Source organism: Eulemur rufifrons, chromosome 16, assembly GCF_041146395.1.
Source record: "Eulemur rufifrons isolate Redbay chromosome 16, OSU_ERuf_1, whole genome shotgun sequence".
Taxonomy (NCBI): domain Eukaryota; kingdom Metazoa; phylum Chordata; class Mammalia; order Primates; family Lemuridae; genus Eulemur; species Eulemur rufifrons.
In genome coordinates, this window is record NC_090998.1 from 93,538,059 (window position 1) to 93,563,909 (window position 25,851).

Genomic DNA, 25,851 nt, shown 5'->3' on the forward strand with positions numbered 1-25,851 from the left:
TGGGACCAGAATCTAAGAAAGACATTTCCCCAGAAATGTTTTCATGTGTCTGTGGTAAAATACGCGTAACATAAAATTTACCATTTGGGCAGTATCAAGCACATTCACCCTGTTGTACAACTATCACCACGCTCCATCTCACAACTTCTTCATCACAAACGAAACCTCCGTACCCATTAGAAAATAACTCCCACTGTCCCCTCCCCCAGGGCCTGGTAACCACTGCTCTACTTTGTGACTCTATGAATTTGACTACTCTGGGTACCTCATACAAGTAGAATCCTACAGTACGTGTCCATTTGTGTCTGGCCTGTTTCACTTAGCATAATATTTTCAGGGTTCATCCATGTCGTAGCATGAGTCAGAACTTCACGGCTTTTTGAGACTGAATAATATCCCACTGTATGTACATACCACATTTTCTGTATCCATTCATCAAGAGACATTGTTCCCACCTTTTGTCTGTTATGAATAATGCGTCCACAAACATAGCATATAAATATCTGTCAGTATTCCTGTTTTCAATTGGGGGATATATTGAGGAGTGGCATAGCTGGGTCATACAGTACTTCTGTGTTTAATTTTTTGAGGAACCCCCATACTGTTGCCATAGCAGCTGCACCATTTTACACTCCCACCAGCAATGCACAGGGATTCCAATTTTTCCACATCCTTGCTGACACTTGTGACTTTCTGGGTTGTTTTGTTGTTGTTGTTTTTACTCCCAGTGGATTTGAGGTGGTATGTCGTTGTGGTTTTGGTTTGCATTTCTTTAATGATTAGTGATGTTGAGCATCTTTTCATGCATTTGTTGGCCATTTTTATATCCTCTTTGGAGAAATGTCTATTCAAGTCCTTTGCACATTTTTAAATTGGGTATTTTGTTGTTATTGAGTTGTAGGAGTTCTTACATATTCTGGATTGGAGATCTTTTTTGTATATGCTGTACTCTTGGATCAAGCCAATTGTTAAAATATTGATTTATTACTTTTTAAATTTGGAAAACATGTACAGAAAAAGAGATGCAAGCAGCATCAATGTTTATATGCTTTGACTCAGCAATTCCACGCCTAGGGATTTACTATAAGAATTTTCATGGACATGCACAAAGATTTAGCTGCAAGGATGTTCATCATAAAAGAAGGAAGGAAGAGATGGAGCTGGAAACAACATCGCTGTCCAATAATAGCATGTTGGTTAAATAAAATGCAGCCCTGCCCAACACAGGTCTGTGTATGGTCATAAATAACACTGCAGATGAACACTAAGTGATGTGGGACATTTATAGTACAGCCATGATAGAAAGACAAAGTTGCAAAGCAGTATTTACAGTGTGATCTTATTTTTTTCAAACATATGTATAATTGTGTAAAAAGGAAAAGAATGCCAAAACGTTCACGCTGGTGATCTTGTGGAATGACAGGTTATTTTTATTTTCTTCTTCGTATTTATTTCAATTTTCCAAAGTCTCTGCAATAAATGTGTGGCTCTGAAGTCAGAGAAAAAATCAGTTATTTTTAAGGTATCCACAAGTGTATGTACGGTGTTATCCTGACTATGTAAAAATCTATATATTTACAAAAAAAAAAGACTCCAAACCAGGTTGTGTGGTGAAACTCAGTAGGGTTTTTTGGTTTCTTCCTTCGTACTAGGTCTTACAAATTCTTCACTGCCTGGTTGTTTCATCTGGTTTAAGGAGGAGGGCAAAAGACAGGAAAAGTTGTTAAACTTTCAAAAGTGAAGACCTAATTTAAGTGAAAATCTTAACACATTAACTGCCCTGTGAGTTGCATTTAACTCACGCCAGTATTGAGCCGGGGGGCCTCCCGAAGCATATGTGACTCACGTCTGTTCACGGGAGCCGTGTCAACTATTTTTCAAGTTGCAAATCACGCACAGAAAACAATAACAAATAACGAATTTTTCATAAAATTAGAAGGGATTGTTTTGCTTTTGAAGTTTTTATTCCATTTTCGTAATAAAACACCGTGACTCCCAGGAAAAAAACGGTTTTTCTAGTGCGGCAGTCAACGCGTTAAATGAAATCGAGTTGGGCGAGCGGGGCCGGGCCCAGGCCGCGCGGGGCAGAGGCCGGGAGCGCGGGACGCGGAAGCTCGCAGTCCCCCGCGCGGCCGCGGCCCACAGAGGCCCCGCCCCTTCTCCAGCCTTCCGCACACGCCGCTCTGAGTCCCCGCCCACCCGGCTGTGACGCGACGCCCGCACCGCCAGTGGCAGGCGAAGTGGGAAACCGCCACCCAGGGGCCCCGCCCCCAGCCGCGTAGAGGCCCCGCCCCCAGAACCGGCCCCGCCCCTCGGCCGCGGCGCTGCGTCGGTACGGCCCACGGCCCACCGCCCCTCGCCCGGGCTTCCGGAGCCGCCACGCCTGGGCCCCGCCCACGGCCGCGTCAGGCCCCGCCTCGGCCCCGCCCCCTCGGCTGCTGCGACGCGCGTCGCGCCCTCGTCCCGGCTTCCGGAGCGCTACGGAAGGGCGGGCGGGCGGCCGGGCGCCGCAGGCTCCGACGGGGCGGGGCGCGGCTCCCTGACTAGGCCGCGCGCTTCCTGCTGTCCCCGGCCGCCCCCAGGTGCGCGGGCACGTGGAGGCCAGAGAGCCGGGACCCGATCGTGCCCCGCGGACGCGCGCGGCCCGGCCAAGCCCGAGCTGAAGGGGCGGTGCTAGAGGGCAGTGGCGTGGAGCCCGCGCTGGCCCTGCGCACCGGGCCGAGGGCGAGAAGGTGACCTCGGAACCCTAGGCCCCGCTTAAAGCCACGGTTGCTGCTGTCACCCTCACTTCACAGACAGGTGTGGCCCAGCGAGCCGTCAGGGTCCGCCCCAGGGCGGGGGGATTGCAGGGCCCCTCTCTGCTGGCTGTGACGCGGCCTAAGCTGTCGGAGCGGGTGCTGCGGTCCGAGTGCCGCTTCGGTGCTCCTCCTAGCAGCTGTAGCACGCGCTGGTCATCGCCAGCTACCCTCTGTCACAGAGGCGGGGGCCGCGGTCAGAGGGGCAGCTTGCCCAAGGCCTGGAGCGAGAAGAGGCCACCCTGGATTTGGACCTAGATCCCTGATTCTGAATCTCAGCATTTTACCCTTGTGCTAAGCGGGCATCCTGGGATAGTAGTTCCCCTTGAGTGGGCACAGCCGGCTGCCAGCTCTGTTCCCTTAGCTAGCGCTGCCTCACCCCAGCAGGAGACCCACCTGTTGCCCAAAATCTCCCAATACGCTTTGCCTCCCAGTGCTCAGGGGGTGGGAGAAGACACCCTCTGTCCAGTGTCTGAGGAGAGACCCCCAAAAAGTAGGCGCCGCCAGGATGGCTGGTTTGTTGCACCGAGTCCGCCGGGCAGTGGTGCGAGGCATGTGTGTGAGCGAACACCCCAGTATGTTCACACTCACATTCAGTGTCGGAGGAACCAGCCCCCAGTCCTCCGGGCTGCTTCTCCCGTCTGCAGCCACCCCCTCTCTCTGGGACAGGGGGACAGTCTGCCTTTCCACTGTGGCCTTCCAGGTTGGTGTGGCCCCGGCCCAGGGCTCCAGGCCCCGCACAGCTCGCCTGCAGCAATCCAGAGCTTCTAGCCTCCAAGTGTCCCTCCGAGAGGAAGCTGCACGTTTGATTTTTTTTTTTTTTTTTTTGGCTCCATATTAAAGAACAAAGCATGGGAACTGGACAGGCCTCACTGTAAACAGAAAACACATGTTTTTTGAGAGAATGGGCTCTTCCTTTCCTGGTTTCATCTCCCATGGACAGAGGCCTCCTTAGGCTGAGAACAGGGAGGCCTCAGACCCCAGGCTGAGAGGAGGCGATTCTTTGCCCCAAGGAGGTGAGAAAAAGTGCTAGTGGGTCTGCTCAGCAGTGGGGTGAGCCTGGGGTACGGTCTCAGGAAGCAGGCCCCTAAGGGACCTGAACAGGAAGAGGGGGGCGGTCTAGGCCATTTGCATCCTCCGAGCACATGAGAATGGTTTTGGGTTCCACCTGAGCCAGCTCCAGACGAACGTGTGTTCTTCAGAGCCCGCTAGCCACTTGTGGGCAGAAGAGAGCCCCGATGTCTGCAAAGAACAGGCATTCTGGGAGTGAGTGCCCACTGCTGTGTGGCCTCGAGCAAGTTTCTTAACCCCTCTGAGCCTCAGGTTTTTTATCTGTAAAATGGGGACGATATTTGGTTGTTGAGGATTAAATAAGGTAGTGGGAATAGCCCTATCAGACACATAACTGGGTGCTAATTAACAAGTGAGCAAAAACAATATTGTCTCAGATTCAGTGCTAAGCTATTTCCACACCCCAGGAATTTCTGGAGTGGCCAAGGAGCACCTGTTCTTCCCTCGTCCTCTGTTGGACACAACCACTCCCAGACTGGCTGCGACACCTCTTTGGAAGCAGCCACCATGATGGAAGATGGTTCCTTTGAGTCACCACAGTAGCCTGATCTGCGTCCTCTAGGGGAGATTTGTTTCGGGGAAATAACCAGACATCCTTCCAGCCAACTCTGTGGAGTGCATGCTTGGACGCCACGCCAGGGCCTCCTGCCCGGGGCCGGGATGTGCCACAGTTGGCTCTAGGCTCCACAGGCAGTTTAGGAAGAGACTCTGAACAGGATCACCTGGATTGGTTGCCGCTGGTGTCGGTGGGTGCGAGAGTGTGTGTGCGCGCGTGTGTGTGTGTGTGCGCGTGTGTGTGAGAGAGCAAACATGGAGACACCCACACATGCCCCAAGCTCAGCGGATGGACCAGACCAAAGCCAGCCGAGTTAGCGTGAGACTGCCTTTCATCTCTCGGCCTACAATTTGATTTTAATGGAAATCTCTTTTTGTGGGAAAATCATGAACATTTCTGATACAGGCAAAAAAAAATCGTGAGAGAGGAAGGCAGCATACAGTCCTGGAATATTAGGATTTAGAGGTTGGGATTGCCTGCCAGCTCTGTTCCTAACCAGCTGCGTGGCCTCTGCCTCCTCACCTAATCTCCCCGCCCTCCCTGCATCTCGGGTGCCCCGGGAAGGAAATACACAGGCCGTGCCCACATGTTGGCCTCTCGCAACGTGTCAGTGATGTTGCTCATTGAAACATTTAAAAACATTAATTGGCATTCACAATAGTCACACACAAAAATGTAAACAATCCAATTGCCCATTAATAGATGGATGGGTGAGCAAACTTCGATAGGCATACAATGAAATATGACAAAGCAACCAAAAGGAGCACATTATTGATAGACTCAGCAACAGGAATGAAAGTCAGGTCTGCTGAGCAAGAGTTAACACTCCATGATTGATTTATTTAAATAGATGTTATTTAATCTATACTTCATTAAATGAAGGTAACACTGTCCACAGGGATGGGATTCAGATCAGCAGCTGCTGGGGGCCTGGGAGGCAGAGACCGGCTGCAAGGAGGGTCCAGGGAACATTTTGTGGTGATGGACGTTTTCTTTCTTGATCATGGTGGTGGTTACACAGTTGTATACAGTTGTCAAAACTTATCGAAGAGTACAAGTGGAAGGGAGCTTACTACATGGAAATTACACTTCAAGTTGATATAAAAAATAAATTGGTATTTAGATTTTATTTTTCAAATCTTACAGAGAATAATAGTTAATGACATAAAATAATGTTCACAATATATTAAACAAAAAGATTCTAAAATAACCTATAGTATGATTTCATTTATCATATACACGCATATGTATGCATATATAACCTATATATCCAGTCATATACGTGTGTGTGTGTGTATACAGACACATATGCACACATACACACACACACACATACAGTTTGGAAAATATAGCAGAAGGACTTTCAACAAAATGTACCCAGTAATTACCTCATGGGTAATTTTGTTTTCTTTTTTGTGCTTTTCTGTATTTCTAAATTTTCTGTAATGAACACTTTTCTTTTTATAAACAAATTAAATAAAACCAAACATATCTCTTTTCTTTTTTCTAGCTGTAGCAGGCTGGGGACATGGGGCTGGGCTCTGGGACAGGGTGGCGCGGACACCCCAGTTCCACGAAAGGGAAGCTCCTGGCAAGGTAGCAGCCGACCAAGAGGGCGTTGGGTGCTCCCTCCCCGGCGGCCCGGCTCTGCGCAGGGCACTGCGGGGCTGGGAGGAGCTCTATCTCTGGGCCAGACCTTTCGGTTTGGAGTGCTGGGACCCAGTGGCCCTGTGTGCCTTTCCCGAAGGTGCCAGTCTCCCGTGCTGCCCTGGACCGGACCTGGGGTTGGGGCTGGGGTCAGTCCTCTCAGCCCCTGTGCCACTGACCCCACTGTCTCTCCTAGAGGAGAGATTCGGGCACTGGGGGCAGAGCCTGTGGCGGCGGCTGAACACTGTAGCTCATGCCCGGCCGCTGCGGCCTGTGAGGCTGGGGTTACTGTTTACACCACCCTCTCCAAATGTGGGGAAACTGAGGCTCAGAGGTGAGAAGTAACTTGCCTGGAGTCACCTGGCCAGTAGCTGGTGGAGCTCAGGCGTGACCCCACAGCTGGATCCTCACTGCCTCAGGTTCAGTTCCCAGGAGCTTCTGGGCCCCCAATGGCTGATTAACACAGTGCGGGTTGGGGGTGTAGGGCTGTTTTTCCTGCGTCTGTCCCCTGTGCTGGGTTCCTGTGTGTTCAGTGGACGCATTAGCCTGGCTGGGCTTAGCGGTTAACTGTGAATTTCTCTGAGGACAGGGCTCTGCCTACATTTGGAGCTGCTGGGACCTCTGCGTCACACCCCGCCCCCCCTGGCCAGCTGGCCTCACCAAGGTGACAAGGAGACCTGCTTGCTTTGGTTCCTTCCCCTCCCTGACTGAGCAGATTCTACAACAGCCTGTGGAAGTTAAAATAAGAGCCTGAAGCTGTTAAAAAAAAAAATTTTTTTTTAACCAAGTCACAAATGGGAAAGCCGGGGCAGCAGGAGGTTAAGGACACTTTGTGACGCAGAGTTTTTATCTCCCAGTACTTTCGGGCTGTCAGCATCACAGTGTACAGCCATTGCGAGCAGGCTGCGGAGCCTGTGGATTTGTACCTGCCCGTGCAGGACGCATTCGGACTGTGGTCATCTCGGAATCGCTCCACGGTGTGGGTGGTCATTAGTTCTGCCCAGATTCTCCTGGGAGGCCTCGCTAGGGTTTCCATTTAAAAATAAGTTGAGGTCAAAGAACAAAATGTTTTAAAAATGTAATGTATTTATGAATCTATTCCCATAATTGTAAAGAAATACACTGTAATGTGACTGGCTGGAGGCTTTGGAGTAGAGGTCCTAGGATGGAAAGTTTTTCTTTTTCTTCTGTATTCTTCAAACTTTCTATACCAGTGCATATTATAACACTTTTGTAGTGAGAAGACGTAAAATACACTCACATGAAAAGTAATCAAACTGCACCTGAGCCTTCGGGTCAAGTGATAACCACGACAAGCAAAGGTACTGTTTGGTTATCGGATATCTGGTACGTGGCAGGTCTTCTGCTAAACCCTCCCACCATGGTTCCCTGCAGGTGGAAGCTGTCACCCTCTGTCCTCGGGGAACTAGGGATTCAGCGCCCATTGGGCAAGGCCAGGGGCTGAACCGGGGTGACTCAACTCTCAGGATTGTACTGTTTCCGTTACAACTTCTTGCCTCTTAAAGGTGAACATTTTCCCTAAACGTGATGATCTTTGATTAAAATATTTTTATCTTGTTCACATACAATCTGCAATGATTTCTGTAAATAGAATTTGGTAAAAGAAATATAAAAATCATATTTGTTTACCTTTTTACCTCATGACACCTAGACAACAGCCAAAGTTAAGATCAGCTACATAATTTGTAGGACCCCAGGGCAAGATGAACATGTGGGCCCCTTGTTAAAAAATGATTTTTTTTTTGTGTGGTGTTTTTTTTTTTTTTTTTTTTTTTTTTTTGAGACAGAGTCTCACTCTGTTGCCCAGGCTAGAGTGAGTGCCGTGGCGTCAGCCTAGCTCACAGCAACCTCAAACTCCTGGGCTCAAGCGATCCTCCTGTCTCAGCCTCCCGAGTAGCTGGGACTACAGGCATGCACCACCATGCCCGGCTAATTTTTTCTATACATATATTTTAGCTGTCCATATAATTTCTTTCTATTTTTAGTAGAGATGAGGTCTCGCTCTTGCTCAGGCTGGTCTCGAACTCCTGAGCTCAAACGATCAGCCCACCTCGGCCTCCCAGAGTGCTAGGATTACAGGCATGAGCCACCGCGCCCGGCCCTAAAAAATGATTAAGAATTTTAAGAGCCCAGGCAACAGAGTGAGACTCTGTCTCAGAAAAAAAAAAAAAAAAGAATTTTAAGGCCAGGGGACAGCCAGGCGTTGAGCCTGGGGCCCTTCTGCCCATGGTGCCCTGTGGGACTGGGCAAGCCACACACTCACGAAGCCGTCCTGGGCAAGGTGTTGATGGTTTATGATAGAGCTAGGGTGACATCCCCCTTTCAGGCTGAGTGACCACGAGTCAGAAAGCAGATGGGGTCAAGCTTCGAGAAGATGTGCAGTTTCCGATGCATCTTCCGGTCCTGAAAATACAAAGTGGTTGCAGGACAGGAGTGGAGTCCCAGTGAGGATGCCACGGGAGAGAGCAGGCAGGCTTCCCTCCCCAGGAAAGGGCCAGGCGTGCGCAAGGAGCTTTCCTTAAGAATGAGCAATGCTGCACGTGCGCTTGAAACGTCAGCACCCTGGCTCTGGGCCTTGATGGGACTTCAGCAGCTTTGCTGTGGCGGGTGCAAGGCTTAGCATCTAGGTCTTGAGGAAAAACAAGAAAAGCTGATGCCAGTGCTTGTTACTGTGAAAACACATTAAGAAACTTCATCCCACCACCTCTGGGAAAGGATCTTGGGCTTCAATGGCAAGTAAATTTCCCTCCAAACGAAGTCCATGGCGGGCAGTGGGGATGAACTATCAGCCTAGTCTGCAAGCTCAGCAGTGTCTCCACACGCAGTCCCAGCCAGCACCTGGCCGACCGGCCCACCTCCACTACCTTTCTGTCCTCAGCTTCAAGTAAAGTTCCAGAAGTTTCCAGGTTGGTGGGCAGGCCATCGGGTGCTCCTGGGGCTGCGGCCTCTTCTAGGAACCAAGTATGGAAGCCCAGGATGACTTCAGGAAGGATCATGCTTGAGAGGTCCTTTGAAGGGAAAATACCCACTTAAGAGAGAGGTTCTCGGCCGGGCACGGTGGCTCACGCCTGTAGTCCTAGCACTTTAGGAGGCTGAGGTGCGAGGATCACTTGAGCTCAGGAGTGCAGACCAGCCTGAGCAAGAGTGAGACCGTGTCTCTACAAAAAATAGAAAAATTAGCCAGGCGTGGTGGTATGCATGTGTAGTTCCAGCTACTCAGGAGGCTGAGGCAGGAGGATCGCTTGAGCCCAGGAGTTGGAGGTTGCAGTGAGCTGTGATGATGCCACTGCACTCTAGTGGGGGCAACAGAGCGAGACCCTGTCTCAGGAAAAAAAAAAAAGGGGGGGGGAGAGGTTCCCCAGCCCTTTGGGGCACCACCCACCTCAACCCCCACCCAGGCTTCCATAGCCCCTTGTTATTTAAAAAATAAGCCAAAGCCCCATTCTCCCCAGCCTGAAATAGTGCTCTGGAGCAGCAGGCCTGGTCCTGAGTGTTTTCTCCAAAACGTGCCTCGTGGGGAGCGATGCACAGAGGAATGGATGAGCAGGGCAGTGCAGGAGTACCCCGAGGCCCCAGGGCAGCTGGCCGTTCTGTGCCCCTCAGCGCCTGCTCCCGTGCCTGCAGGGCCCTCCAAGTCTCCAGGGACTTGGCTCGTCCACTTTTGCAGATTCCCAGGCCTAGGGCCGCTCAGCTGCCTCCCCCACCCCACGTGTCCCCAGAACCCCACCCGGAAGCTGGCAGAGAAAATGGGGCAGAAAGTGGCAGCCCCCAGCCAGGGAGCTTAGCTCAGACCTGAGCCTGGCCACAAATCTTCCCTGAAGCTGGAGGACCGTGGGCTACAAGCAGGGGGACCAGGACTCAGTAAGAAGCCCCTTCTCCACAGTCACCCAGGGTCCCAGCTGTCCCTGCACTCCAGGGATCACAGGCTGACCCAAGTCTGGGTGCCCTGAGACAAGACAAAGGGAGCTGGTCCTTCCAAGCCGCGGCCTGCTGCTGCTGCATCAGCGACCTTTTAGGAGCATCATGAGCCCAGCCTCACCACCCCCCACCAAAAACTGTGCCCAAAACACTTTGAAGTGGGTGCCCCAGGAGGCTGCCCCAGTGGCGGGCCAGAGCGCTGGGAAAGGGCCCACGAGACTGGGGCGTGGGATCTGCCTGTTCACCTCTTGAAGAAAAAATAAACCCAAAAACGCTTCTGTGTGGAATTTCAACTTCTGGGGATTTCTAAGGAGCCGGCCCCTCTGCGCGGCGCGTCCCTCCGTCCGCCCCTCTCCCTGGCCTGCTTTCCTCCTTCTGTCCCTCTTTGTTGCCAAGCTCAGACGTCGCCGCTGAAACCCAGCCCAGCTCGCAGCCCGGAAACTTCCAGCTCCGCGACTGTGCAGCAAGTTGGGTGGCGAGGCCAGGGTGACAGCAGCGCCTCCGGGCCAGCCGCGGCGGTGACCCCGGGCCGCGGCCTCTGCGGACTCACTTTGCCCGGCCGCGCCCCCGACCGCGGACAGTCGGCGGCGGGGCGGACGTGAACTTGACCCCAGCGCCCGCGCGCGCCTGGACCGCCGGGCACTCCGGGACGACCGGGTAAGCGGCTGCCCCTCCCGCCCCTCGCCCTGAGCGCCGCGCAGGTCGGTGGCTCGTGCGGTGGCAGCGCCCAGGGCGCGCCCCGGGGGCCAAGAGCACACGGCCCGGCCCCCGCCCCACCCCCACCGCCCCGGCGAAGGCAGCGTCCCGGCCTGCTCACAAACAAAGACTCGGGAAGTTTGGAAGGGAATCTTTCCCGACATTTTCCCTCCCCTCGGGCGCTGGGCTGCCGCCATCAGGGCTCTTAAAGGGGCATAAGATCACTCGGTGTGCTTCTCGGTGGTGCCTTTCCTGCACAGCGCCCTCCCGCCTTTAGCTGCAGGGAAGAGGGAGGGGGCCCCGTGCCCCTCGGGTCCTCAGGTGTGAGCCCTCCAGGCCCGGTTTGCACAGGGGCAGCGCCGGAGGTGACAGCCTGTGGGTTGAGGGTTCCCAACAGCACAGGGGGGCAGCCCCCTCGCCCTGCAACGGACGGTCCTGGGGGCTCAGGTGGACATTGATTCTGATGCGCCCCACCAACCTGAGTGGCTTCCCGTGGCCATCCTCGGTGACACCACCCTGTCTTCTCTGCTGGGGGCAGCCGTGGAGCTGAGCGGGCATGGCCAGTGCTGGGGACACCAGCAACTGTGGACAGGGCCTGGGGAGGGGAAGGAGGCTGGGCCCTGGGGGGCAGATGTGGGGATGCCGCCCACAGCCCCGGCCTGGCCCACCCTCCAGCCAACTTCTCTGCACCCACCTCCCTCCCTTTGCCTGAGACAAGGCCCCTGTCCCTGTGAGTGGCCAGATTCCTGGAGGGCACTCATGGGGTGGGAAACCACTGCACCCGTGGGCCGTGGCAAAGCCCAGAAAATTCCCAGAGCTCTGTCCTGTGCCTGGGGCTCCGAAAGCCTCTGAGTTTGACCAGGTGCCCCCAACCATAGCAGGGACCACCTGGCAGGTCTTGCCCCTGGCACTGGCCAGGTGCCCAACCTTCCAGAGGCCACCGCTAACCTTCACCTCCACCCCAGGGCACCGGGGACCCCAGAGTCCTCCTCAGTGACAGGCTGCAGGGACAGTGGGACGGCACCGAGCAGGCGTGAGAGGCTGGCTGGCCGGGGTCTCAACAGGCTTCCCGCCCTCTGACCCTGAACTCTCCAGCAGGGTTCCCAAACTGGCAGCCTACGGGGTCAGGTGGGACTCAGAGGAGAGTTCACAGGGACTGTGGGAACGGAGGGGCCCGTCTGCTGCGGACAGTTGCTGCCGGGAGGGTTAAGGGCTAGGGCTGCCAGAGCTTCCCACTCCAGGAGGAAATCCAGGTTGTGCGTGAAGTGTCCCAAATCTGAAAACAGGACAGAGGAAGCACATCCCTGCTGGGACCCGACCCTAAGGTTGCAGCCCCTGGGTGCACAAGAACCTTTCTTCGTTGTTACTGTAGTTACTGTTGAAAGCCTGGGCGTAATCGCAGCCCTGGGGGCAGGCCTGCCTCTGCCTGCCGGCACCTCCTCGTGCTAGCTGGGTAACCTCAGCACTCTGAGCCTCAGTTTCCTCACTCATAAAATGGGCTTCACAGTAGCTCTGACTCAGTTGCGCTGTGGGGGACTGTAGCAATCGTGTGAGCGCTGGCACACTGTAGGCGCTCCACACCTGAGGTCCGGATGGCCCCTGGCCACCGGCTGCCTCCACACATCACCTGCTTCTGGGCAGCTCAGGAATTTCTCTCTTGCAACTCATGTCAACTCTCAGTTGCTTGCCTTCCCCTCCAAGCCCCTGCCCTGTGCCTGTAGCCCTGTGCTGAGCACGGGCCATTGAGAGGCGAGTCTGACAAGGCCCTGCCCTAGGCAGCTGCCGGGTGTCCTGTGCAATCTCCCAGGATGAGGTTCTCCAGGCTAGTACCAGAGAAGGTGTTTCCTGTGTAGTGCTCTTGCCAGTGGCCATGCAGTCTTTGTTGATGCCCCTGGAGATGGGCAGCTCACCACCTAATGTGGCAGTGTTGCTAGAAGATGAAGCCTCCCAGACATCCTTGAGCCTTAACTGGTAGGACCAGGTGTGGGACAGGTCTGCAGGCAGTGGCTCTGAGTCTGAGGCATCTGGTTTTACTGGGGAAAACACATACCTTGTGGGATGGTTCTAAAAACTTGGTGAGGTGCTGACTTCAGTCCCCCAAAAAAGCACTGCAGGTGATGGATGTATGGTTTCACAGAGCAGAGCCCTGTTTCCCCTTTTCGCCGACAGCCCGTTTAGCAATGGCAGGGCTGCGCTGGTGACCCCACCCACTTCCTAACAAGCAAGCTGCCGTCCCTAGAGACGACAGATACATGCTTTGATTTTCTGGGGTTAGATTCCTTAGGTCGTTAATTTTGGAAAACCTGGACAAAAATAAAAGAAAAGAAGGAGTCACTGAGTGGAAAATAAAACAAAGCTACTACAAAAAGCTGTTCGCTACATGCAAAAAACTGGAAAGTTAGGTCAAGGTATCCAGCAGCCCAGAGCTCCTTGCCAGGACCAGCTACATAATTTTGGGGCCCGGTGCAAGATGAAAATGTAGGGCTCTTGTTCAAAAATGACTAAGAATTTCAACACGGTGACACAGCGCTAAACCGAGCTTGGGGCCCTTCTGAGTGCAGGGCCTTCCTGAGCTCAAAGCCCTACGTGGCAGTGTCGGTCCCACACCCACGAAGCCAGCCTTGCCCCTTGCATGTGTTCGTGCCATGTCCTGGGGCCTGGGGAGGGTCCCAAGACAGCTTCATTGAAGGAGCACAGCTCCTCTTCTTTTGCATAGAGTTTTTTTTGTTAGGGGGGTGCCCTCCCTGCTGTTCCATGCTAATTTTAGAGTAGTTTGAGTCCTCATGAAAGAAGGAAAACATTTTTTAATTACCTATGAAACCACAGTCAGAGATAGCCATGGGGAACACCTCCCCCAGCTTCGATGAAAACATATCATTTTAAACCAGGTTAGCCTCTTAGCACCTTATTAGTTTATCTGTTTATCTTCTGCCTGTTTCACTGTTTTATCCCAACTCTTTCCCTAGGTCAGAAGACACTTTCCTACAGAGTGGTTTTAATGACTACTTAGTATTCCGCTGGACGGATTCCTCAATGCATCCCTTATTATCGGACACGTAGGCTCCTCCCAGTTATTTCCAGTTTTCCCGATTACTATAAACAACACGGCCAAGAACGTGTGTGTGCCCATTTCTGATTGTTTCCCGGGGGAGTGACACCATGCGTTAGCGGTCAGGCTGTCAGGGGAGACCTTTTGGCTCCAGAAGCTCTTGGGGTTGTCTCTGAAATGCCACCTTGCCCCAGCACCTTGTGCAGTGACAGTCCAATGCCATGGTCTTGGCATCTTGCTTTCATTTTGAGAGGAAAACCCAGCCCTCCCCACAGCTGCCCTGACGGACAGCACAGCGGAGACTTGCAGGTGTCCCGGAGAAACCGCGTGAGCCTGCCCGGCTGATGTGTCCACAGCCACCTGTGTGCAGCCACAGTTGCCCCCTGTGCAGGCAAAGACCCAGGCTCAGTGGCAGAAGTGCTGGCCCAGGGATCTCCCCGACGGCCACTGAAGTTCTGCCACCCTTATTGTACGGACAGATGGCACATCAGTGATTTTGAAGCAGAAAGTGGCCCCTCATCCTCCCCAAGTACAGAAGGGATTTGGGGCCCACGGTGGCGACAGGCTGCCCGCATCACTGCGCCTGCAGGCTGGGCTTGGCGTGGGAGGACACTGAGCACGGTGCCCGCTCGCAGGAAGGGGAGAGGACAGAGAGGCAGCAGCCAGGAGGTGGGGTCGAGCCCGTAGGAGGGGAGGCTCTGCAGGGTGTCTGTCCACCTGGCAAAGGCTCCTGAGGACAGGGATGAGGTCTGCTGTCCCTGCCAGCCCCCTGGCCAGCCCGATGCAGAGAAGCAAGGCGTGTGGAGTGAAACTGCCCAGGGCTGTGTCCTGCGTGGTCCTCTTTTCCTGCAGAGGCATCATGTTGGCGGGGTGGAAGGGTCTGTTGGTCTCCTGTGGCCGTCGTAACAACTTACTGCTGAGTTAGTGGCTTAAACCTGCAGTCCCCAACCCCCGGTACCGGTCGTGGCCTGTTAGGACACAGCCACGCATCACCGCCTGAGCTCCGTACCCCCATACACACCCCGCTCTGTGGATAAATTGTTTTCCGTGAAACTGGTCCCTGGTGCCGAAAAGGCTGGGGCCCTCTGGCTTAAACAATGCAGACTTATCGTCTCACGGTGGGGAGTTCGGGGTCTGGTGAGGGTCTCTCCGGCTAAAGTCGCGTGTCGGCAGGGCTGGTTCCCTCTGGAGGCTCCGGGGAGAATCTCTTTCCTGGCCTTTGCCGGCCCCAGAGGCAGAGGCCGCCTGTGTTCCTTGGCCTGTGGCCCCTTCTTCCGTCCTCCAAGCCAGCAGCGCGGCCTCTCTCTTTCTCTGACCACGGCCGGGAAAGGGCCTCCTCCTTCAGGAATTCACGTGGTTAGGTGGGCCACCTGGATAACCCAGGCCACTCTCCCATCCCAGGTCTTTGACTGAGTCCCGCCTGCAAAGGGGTAGGACTGGGACGTCTTGGGGCCATTATTCTGCTCAGCAAAGGTAGTATCGGGGAATCTGAGGACCTGACCTTCCCCAGAGGACTGAAGAAATGCCACCTTTCCTCCTCCTCCTCCTCCCCAGGGCTTTCAGTCTAGAATCATGGACCTACACATGGTCGCACCTGGAAGGATCTGAGGAAACTCAGGCCACAGCGGCCTTGCCCAGGATCCCAGGCCGGGCCCAGTGTCCTCACTCACATGCCCCCCTTCCCCACTGGCCTGTGATGTACAGCCCGTGGGGTGGAAGTCCCTTAGCCTGGAGGGACACCAGCTGGAGGACACTGCCCGCGCCCCACGCCTAGGGGAAGGGAGGGAACATGCATTTATGGAGCCACTTCTGTATGGCAGGTGCCACTTGGTACAGGTGCCCCTCTCATCCTCCCCACGCCCCACGGGATGTGCACAGCAGCTTCCCATCTTGCAGATAAGGAAGTGGAGGCTCTCAGAGGGGCAGGGGTTGGCCACAGAGAAGAGCCTGCTTCCTACCGAGAGCCAGTGGAGCTGCGTGGCTGGTGTCAATGGGACGCCACAGCAGTAGGGGCTGGGCTGAGATGTCAGTGTGGTCCCTGCAGAGCTCTGTGGCACAGGCCTGTTCACTCATTGACAGGCGGCTCAGAAGCCCCTGCAATAACACCTCTGATTGTAAACCTGGAGAAATAGGCTCAGAGAGGGATGTTGATTTTCCTAAAGACACACAGCAGCTTTTGCCCTGCCTCCTGTGCCCCTCCCCCGTGGGCATGGCTCCCGTGGCAGAGTTACTGGGTGTTGGATCTGAGGGGTGATCTGTAAGGGGAGTGGGGTCTCCATTGTGGGAACACTTAGCTGCCTCCCTAAAAAACTATTCTGCAATGGGAACTTGCACCCTGGTTGGGGGCTGGTGCAGTGCACAGTAGGGTGGTTAAAAGCCCTGGGTTTGGAGTAGGGGTGTTCTGAGTTCCAATGCCAGTGCCACCACCTTGGTGTGACCTTGGGTGTGTTGCTGGCCTCTGAGTGCCTGTGTCTGCCCATCTGGAAAACGGGATGAGTAGTGTTGCTGAGGCCCCAGAAGACCCCTGGGAGGCCCTTGCTGGGCAGCTGGTCCTGCCCCAGAGCCCTCCTACCCCATGACCCCCACATACGCTCCAGGGCAGGTGGGCCCCTCGGACGCTCTTGCCATGAGAATTAGGGTTATTTTCTCTCACATGCAGGGCTGGATCGTCCTGGATCTGTCTGGACTTGTTCTGACTCCAACCTGTGCCCAGCACAAGGACAGAGGATTTGGCAACTCAGGCAGGTTCTCTGTCAACCGGGGGCTGCTCTTGGTCACCTTGACCCCATGGGGCAGGATAGGGGGCATTAGTATCATTCCCATTTCACAGGTGGGCAGACTGGGGCCCAGAGAGGCCAGTTCACTTGCCTAAGGCCATGCAGCTGGCAAGGGGCATGGCTGAGCCCAGTGATGGCTGGACCCTAAATCCAGGGCTCTATGGGGCCCACCTCTGGCCTCCAGGAATGTAGTCTTCCTTGGCACTCACTTAGCCCGTAGCCCTTGATTCTTTCCAGAAGGATGGCAGGCCTTCCTGCCCCATTCCCGCAGCAGGCAGGCTGTTCTTGGGGACAGAAGAGCCAGGGGACAGCCCTTTGGAGGAGGGGGCTTGTGAGAGTGTAGGGGGATCTCGGAGTCTCTCCCAGGGCAGGGCAGCATTGCAGCTTGCATGACGGGGGGTGAAGGTGTGTGGCAAAGGAGAAGTCTATCCCAGCTGGAAATGTCCCGCCAGGGGTCTTTGGGACGTCCCTTTCTCCCCAGCACAGCACGTGTTTTGACCTGAGCAATGGTGAGCTACTCTGAATGAGAAAACCAGGAAGAGAACCCTCCTGGGGCAGCATTTGAAGCTGGGGCGGGGGGCACTTGGTACAGGAAGGTGGGCGAGGGCGCGCACCCCAAGGCGGAGACCCTCGGCCAGCGTTCCCTCCGAGCTATCTGCTGCAGCCGCCACCCAGCCCGGCCTGGCATGGGAGGAGTTAAGCTGCAGCGGGCACCTTGGCACGTTGCACTGCCCAGAATGTCCGGCTCCCCGCCCCCACTGCTTTTCTTCCTTTTTGCCTTTTTCCTTCTTAATTAATCATACGCTGCTGCCCAATTTAAATATGGAAATGCCCAGGCCGAGGCGATGCAATTATTCCCGAGTGCCTGGCCGGCCGGCCGGGACTCCCCGGCTGTGGGGAGCATCGTGGCATCGCCTCTTTTCTGATGTGTGTGAAATTATGTGCACAAAAGGCGCCTCCTTATCTGGGTGTGTGAACTAAATAAATAAATAAGGGCTTTTGTTTGTTTGCCGGCTCCTGCACAGGACTGTTTTGACTAAACCGCTCGTGTTGTCTGCGCCTTTATGGGACTCGGGAGACGGGGAGGCAGGGGGAGCCCCCGCAGGCTGGCCGGGGGCTGGGGGGCGGCTGCCGGGCACCTGGGGCCCTCTCCCTCCCCTGGCACCACCCTCAGCCCCGTACCCCCCCGTACACACCCTCGCCGGAAAGTTCGCCCTGCCCAGGCTGGGCTCCCAGGCAGCCTGGCACCGCGCCAGGCTCGCCGCCAAGCTCGGGCGGCAGGGTGGGGCACGCAGAGCACGGAGGATGGGCCGGGCGCCCTGGGCACCAGCAGGACCCGAGGCCGGGGGCCAGGGGCCCAGAAGGTGAGGGAACCCCGGGTAGGCGCAGGGTGGGTGCTCAGCGGGCAGCAGGTGGTGCTGCCAGGCTGGGGAGCAGGCCTCTCAGGGGCGGGAGGCTGGTGGAGGAGGCAGGCACAAAGAGGGCAGTGCCAGGCAGCCGTGCCGACGCAGACATCGCTGCCGCTGGCCCTGCAGCCGCCTCCCGGCCGCCAGGCCTGGCCTGGGCTCTGCGGGAGGATGCGAGTGCATGGGGCCCCGGGCAGGAGCAGCGGACACGGAGCTGTGGCCGCAGGGCCAGCCCCAGCGGAGGAAGGGCCGGAGCAAGGCGGGGCCCAGGGCTGTCAAGGAGAAAAACATCCCAAGGCCTGCAAATTGCTGCTCTCAGCTTTTTCCCCCCTCCTCCTGCTTGGGGAGAAAAAAAAGCAGCGCTTCCTCTGGAGGCGGATGCAAAAAGGATGCAGAATTTTAACCATCTCCTGCACTGGCCGGTCCTTCCCCAGCAGGGTTGGGGCCCAGGCCTGGCGTGACGGCATGGCGGGAAGGGGACTGCCAAAAGTACCAGAAGCTTTTGCTGGGAGATGCGGGAGAGCCTGGCCTTGTTGGCATCCCTGTCCAGAAACTGGGACCCTGCAGCACCGGAGGCAAGGGTGTGAGGACCGGAGGTCAGGGCGCCTGGTGCCCACGAGGGGCCGCACATCATGGTGCCAGTCGCTGCCCCGGCATCACGCCTGCTTGCTGGGCCCCCCTCTTGGTGTTGAACGTGATACTTCGGTCCCCGGTTGGGGATTCCAGTGCTGTGCTAGGAGGGTCCTCGTTCGTGCTGACTTGAGCCCTCAGCCACACTGGGATCCTGGGCGTTTCTTGTGACCGATTTTTGTGTTTTAAAAATAATGTGGAGTGTTTTCTGGCAGCTGGTGGGGGCTTCACACACTGCACACTCAGGGCAGGACCTAAGGATTGAATCCTATGGTGAGGAAGGTGGTCTGGTCCCTGCACACACAGCGGGCAAGCCCCAAAGGCAGAAGGGGAGGCCGAGCGCCTGGCTGGGGAGATGCAGGGGCCTGGCCTGTCGTGGGTGTGAGGGATGGTCTGGGCCAACGGCCCACAAGGCATAGAGCCTAGGGCCCACAAAATGTTTTAATTTTAATTTCTTTTAAAATCAGAAGAAAAATGACTATAAAAATAATGAATATATAATAATGAATCCTGGTTATATTGGTCTTTCATCCAATGCAGTCGTAAAATCTAATTTTTAATACTTAGGGAGGAAGGGGCCCAGGCAAAGTGCCCCGGCCCATGACAGGCAGATTTGGCCTGGGCTGGTACCGTCTGTCCCAGGACAAAGGGTCAGATGTCTGGCTCTGCAGGGCACTGGGTACCTGGTGAATCTGGCCTTTGCACAGGCTGGTTGGGACAGGCTGACCCGGCCTGCGGTAGAGGGGAATGAGAGGTCTGTGTGTGTGTGTGTTCATGCGTGTGTACACAGTCATGCACACACATGCCCACACAAGCAGGCATACTTGTGTACACACGTGTGTTTTACAAAGGATTCCGCGATGCCTGAGTGTATAAATCCCAATTCTTGAACTAGATGGATGCAAGGCTAGGGCCAGGTAACAGTGTGACTGTTGGGGCCTGGTATTCCTGACAATGGACAGGAGCCACCGTGTCCCTAAGAGAAAGCACGCGGGCTTCGAGGTCCACCCATGCCACCTGTCCCCGGACCCGTGCTCTGGCACAGTGCTGTCGAGGAGGAGCAATGTCAGCCCCAAACACAAGCCACATCTGTAATTTCACATCTTCTAGTAGCCACATTTTTAGAAAGTAAAAATAAACAGGTGAAATTCTCTTTAATCCTAAAATTCATGTTAATCCAATATAAATACCTAAAACGGTATCATTTCCACGTGTAGTTTATATGAAATTATTAAGGACATACTTTATAATTTTTTCACACTAAGTCTTCAGAATCCCAAGCAAATTTTACACACGCAGCTCTCCGTCTGGACTCTCACATTTCCAGGGTTCAGTGGCCACAGGTGACAGAGGCAGCGCTGTTGGGTGATGCAGGTGTAGCCGGTCTCCGGGTCCCCCGCCCCGCCCAGAGTTGGAGAGACCAGTTTGCTGCTGGTGGCCCTTCTTGGCCAGGGAGTAGGAGCTTCCACTGGTGGGTTGGGCCCCTAGCAGCACCGGGAGCTGGAAGAATGGATGTTGGGGTTGCAGGTTCCAGAACGAGGGGGCTGCTGGAAAGGGCTCTTCGGCTGCACTCCCAGACGCCAGGGGACGACACAAAGGCCTGACTTCAGGCTCACAATAGTGGGGCGGTTAGTCACAGTGCCAGGGCAGCGGGCAGGCAGACAGAGCCCCCTGTGTCTGCGCCTGGTTGGGCTGGGCCCTGCCGCCCCCATCTCCCCAGCCTGCTTCCCACCCCACCCTGCCTGTGGGCTTTTGTGTGCACCCCTGCCCGCTCCCCGCATTAACCCCTGCAGCCTGCTGCCTACCTGGCAGCCCGGCGGGGGCTTCCTCGCCAGGCTCTGGTTTCCATCGGCCACCCTGGCCAGAAGCACGCTCCTTCTAGAAGCCAGATTCGGGCCTGTGAGATTTCATTGGCCTCTCTTGGGAAACGGGTGTCCAAACAACCCCGTAGCTGGGCAGTGTTTGTGCAGCCCGAGGAGGGACTGTCATATGCGTTAGAGAACCCAGAGTATGGGGCTCCCTACTTAAAGATCTCATCAGCATTTGAACGTATTTGCCATTCAAGGACTGTGCATTTCGGGGAAACAATGAAAAGCCAAAACTGTGAAAAATTAAGGAGTGGCCCTGAAGCTGGTGTCTGTAACTGCAGTTTTAAAGTGAACAGACTGATATAAATATTTTAATCCTGTGCATAGATAGATGGATAAGATAAAATAAATGAGTCATGTTCTGGCCCAGTCTGGAGACTCTCTGAAAACAGGACTAACTAATGTTAGCATTTGCTATTTAGTAGCTACACTTAAAATCTCTCCTTCTAGGTTGTGATTCTAGAGCCTCCGAGATAGAATGAGCTGTTTTGTTGTGATGTGACAGTTAAATTATTGACACTTGGAGAAGGCAACTTCCCCGAAAACGGTATAAAATGCAGTTCACGGTCTCTTTTTAATTTAAAAATAATCTCTGCAAAAATTCTACATTTTGGCCTTTCTTCGCTAGACTGAAGTGGCGTGTGTTTTTATTTTAGAAGGCAGGGCCATGTTGCTGTGCCTCACGTGAGGAGGGACACGGAATGAGGGTCTCTGGGAAGGTGCGGATCTACTTACAGCGTGACAGTCCCAAGCGCCGGAGATTTTGCTTGGAGGAAATAAATGTCTCCAATTTAGTCATCTTACCTGTCGATTACATTTTATAATTATTTGCTTTATAAGTTAATCCTTGCCTAGAGCTGAGGCTGTCTTTGGACTGTAAAAGGCCTCAGTCCGTCTGGTCGGCGAGATGTTCGCCTGTTGGAATCGCCGGCCGCCGGAATCGGGCGCAGTCGGCTCCGGGACGGAACCAGTCTGCGTGGGGCGGCTCGTCCCACTCGGCCCTCAGAAAACAAGTAATGCAAGACATGTGCTCAGCTCACATCATTTTGTTCTGATTTATTTTAAACCACTTAAGATGATTTTAGCACAAAGAGTGCTGTATCTTATGCATTCTGAGGGCCATTGGATTTTCAAGCTAGAGTACAATTTTTTTAAAAATCCCGATTTAGAAATTGCCTTTCAGAGTTGACAACAGCATGCTAGTTTGCCTTTTAACTCTCTTTTTAAGAAAGAGACTTCAGATCAAATACATTCGATTTGGCGATTGGTCCCCCTCAGTTGTTACCAAGGGACCGGAGATGGCCACTTCTCAGGAGTTCCTCTCGGGTGGGCTCAGACCCTGGAGGTGCTTCCTCAGACATGTACTGGGAGCTTGTCCTGGGCATATTTTTTCCTTCCAAGGAGGAGTGTGGCATTCAGTTTTAATGTCATCATGTGGAAAAGAGTCCCTGCCTGGCTGAGACACTAGCACACTCAGCCGGGCCACTTCCCAGCGTGACTCCCAAGCTGGACTGTGCCGCTTAAGTGACCAGGGGACCCGTGTAAGTGCCATTATTTTAAGGCAAACCCAACACAATGCTTGCTAATTGCAGTTCTCTCTGGCTGCAGGTACTACCTCAGGCAATGGAAAAATAAAAGTAAAAAAGATTAAGGACAACAGGAAGCACATCAGAGCCCCGAGGAAAATGGCCTGGAAGCTACTGTAGGGACCGGGGAGACCTGACCAAGTCCTGGGGTTCTTCACCCCCTCAAGCCTCAGCGCCCCAGATTTAAAACAAGAACGGTGCCCAGCCCAGCCCCTAGTCAGGGTGGTTGCAGAAATATGACAACAGCAGCTAATATTTGCATAGCAAAGCCACCCAGTTTCATTTTCTGTTTGAGAATTTCTCTAAAGGGCCGAGTGCTATAGACGTGTGAACCCCCGCTATCGTCTTAATAACTTTCCTGGCATTCTATGATGATTACTGTTTGTGCTAAACTTATAAATATTATCAATGATTCCTTTGATTCTTAAGTGAATTCTATTTGACTTAAAACAAATGTAATCGTGTCAGTCATATAGTGCTTTTCTGATAATGAAAGCAACGTATGCTCGCTGTAGAAAATTTGGAAAATACAGAAAAATGCACATAAGGGAAAAATTGTTCATCATTCCTCCTACACAGAGACAGCTCTGGTCACATTTCCCTGCGTTTCCTTCCAGGCTCTCCTCTCTGCCGAGCGCCTCTTGTCAATTCTTGTAGCATCTTTTTCCAGATAACTCCAGCGGCTTTTCTGCTCTGTCCTCCCTGTCTCCTTCCTGCTGTTGCTCAGTGGCAGGTCCCTCTTCTCCTTCAGACGGACGGGCACAGGCCCTGGGTGTTCAGGGAGCAGACCTTGGGCTCCTTGACCTGCTCCCCGGGAGCCCTGCCCGGGCAGGCCAGACTGCTCGCAGAGCCCCACAGCAAAGCCGGGCCACGGGCAGGCTCAGTTGGTGGGGAAGCCAGGTACAAAACCCAAGCCCTGCAGGTGAATGCGCTAGGCCTTCCCTGGCAGGAAAGGGCTGAGAGGTGGGAGGATGAAGGCAGGCCGCCCCGGCCGAAAACACGGAAGGCTGCAGCATGAGGGGGAGTAAAACGCAGCCCTGATGCTTGAATTCTCGGCAAAGAAAGACACTCGGCCAAATTAAACAAACCACTTCTTAGACGTTCAAAGTTTCCTCAGAACTGTCAAGATAATGTTTCCAAGGTGTTCGGCTTTATGGCTCTGACTTACACCCACCAAGTGGTTGGGGGTTAGTGCCAAGTGGCTTGGTAGGCAGAATCCACCAGAACTTTAGTGCAAGGGCACAATTCCCAAATAGCATGTCACAATCAGGCGTGTGCCTCAGCTGGTCCTGCAAATCTGTCAGGTGAAGGTTCCAAAGAACCAGGCCTCTGGAGGGAAATAAACCGATTTCCATATTGCTCTCTAGAGTAGCTGTGATCCGAAAGGAATTCTAGAATTGCCAAGTTCATTTCTGATAGGACAAATGGCATCCACGGGGTCTGCCTTAACCCCCTTAGAAAAACGCAGAGTGGCCTCAATGTCTCAACAACAGATCATTAGAGATTTATTAATAACCTGAGTTGCAGACAAACTTCACAGGCAAGCTAATAGGTTGCAGCGTTAGTTACAATAGAGAAATACTAGCAGGAAATGAAATATGGAATACTAGGGGCAGACAATACTATGGCAGTAAATTATCATGTAACAAAATAACGGAATATTGTGTTACCCTTAAAATGGTGTTGACAAAGAGTTTGTAATGGCATGGAGGGGTATGGGATACAACATTTTCCCAACAGTAAACAAGTATATGACTGTATGCCTGTGTTCACTGAACAATAGTCTAGAAGGTAATATCATAAAATATTATTTCTGGACAATGGCATATAGGTGAATTTTCCTTTTTTGTTGTATTTTAGACTTAACCCATATTTTTTACTTATTATTTAAATTATCTATGTCTTAAATATATTTCTTTATATATATATATATTTTCATTTATCACCAGCCTCATGGGAATCTTTCTTTATATTTTATTCTTAAATTGCTTATAATTTAGACTTTTCTGTGTCTTCCTTAAACATATGGTATTTTTATAGTCAGGGAAGAATCATTTTTAAAGACTTGTGAATAGAAATATAGATAAATGGCATATTTTCCTCCAGTCACTGGATAGATGGCATGTAGCAGAAGTATTCGTTAGGCCAACAAATATGTATAGTGAGTAAATATTATTCGTTCTTTTATGAAAGATTTATATATTGATAGCTTATTAATCAAAACCTGCATGTGTTCCTTCACCAAACATACATACTTGTATGCCATAGCATAAAAATCTCAATTTTAGATTTTGTGTGGACTTGAGAAGTGCTTTTGTGCCCTAACAATAGGATCAAGAAGGAAAAAAAGACAGTTTTCTTGGTTTCTTAGTTGGATGACAACCCTGTCGTGGTTAGATACCGTGCCTGATTTTGAGTTTGTGCTTTCTGCTTCTCCTGTTTGGTTTTTAAGAGCAATTTAAAAGATTCTGCAACTTCATTACTGGAGAAGTATATATTACTAGATTCTGGATTCATAGTGTCAGATAAAACTGTGGTCTTTGAGTGGAGATCTTAGTGGTTTATTTATACTCATCAGTTGGCTTCTTTAACAAAAAAGGAAAGAAAACAATTATTTCCTCCAGCTCCTACTTCCCTCAAAACACTTCCCTGCACCCTTAAGTAACCTGCAGATGCACATCTAGGGTGCCTCGCTTGTGTTAAGGCAAGAGGCTGGAATTTTCTTTTTTAACCATAATGCTACAGGGTTTTGTGATATGGAAAAAATCTGTCCATATTTCCAGTTGAAATCTCTTAGCGTTCAGTCAGGAGCAGCTGGCTTCTCTGTGAAACGAATTCCCAGGACCTGCAGCAATGGGAAGGGGCCGGGCAGAGAACACGACGTCCGGCTGGCTGGAGAGAGACCCCTGCTCGGGCAGCCCGCCTGCACGCGACGCGGGGACTGCCCGGCGGCCCGCAGAGCCCCATCTCCGGACCGGAGCCGCCGCCGCCTGCAGCTGAGGCCCGAGCCCTCAGTTTCCCCGACGGAGCGGGGACGTGGGTGCGCCCCTTCGCGGAGGGCGGAGGCGAGGCCAGGCGCCCGGGCAGCGGGACCCCTGCGGGAAGGGGTCTCAGCGAGGAGGGGACCTCAGCACAGAGGGGACCCCCGCAAGCCGGGTCTGCGCGGCCTGGACCGCCGCGGCCAGGCGCGTCCAGCTGGGAGGTCCCGCTGCCCCAGCAGCCGCCGCCGCCCGGGGGCCTCCAGGGCGCGACCCTCTAATCCGCTTTAGTCAATATACTGTGAGCTTTCCTTGGGCAAAGCAAACAGGGCGGGCGAACAAAGCGGCGGCCGCCGGCCCGCGACTCCTGACCCTGGGGTCGCGCCCTTTGTTCCCCCTCCGCAGGGCAGCCCCGCCGCCCGCCGCGGCTAATTGGGGCGCGTGCCACCGCCGGCCTGGGCTCGACCTCCGACCTCGCACCCCGGACCGGCTGCAGCCCCAAGCCCTGCCCGACGCAGCCCGGCCCGGCCCGGGCCCCAGACCCGGACTCCGGGCCCCGGTCCGGACCCTGGACCCTTGACGCACCCGCTGCAGACCTGACTTTCCGCCGCGTGCGGACCCGGGCCTGGAGCGGGTTCGCCCGGCCCCTCGCGGACCCCGCGGACCCCACCCTGGCCTGACGCGGGCCTGCGCGGTGAGCCGGGCCGCCCGGAGGAGGCGCACTGGGCCCTTTTGGACCGCGATGCGGGTCGGCCGTGCCCCCTCGGTCCGGAGCTGGCCGGAGACAATAGCCCGGCCTCCCGCCCCAGTGGCAGGGCTCGGAGTCCGCCCAAGGTCCCCAAGCAGCCCCTGC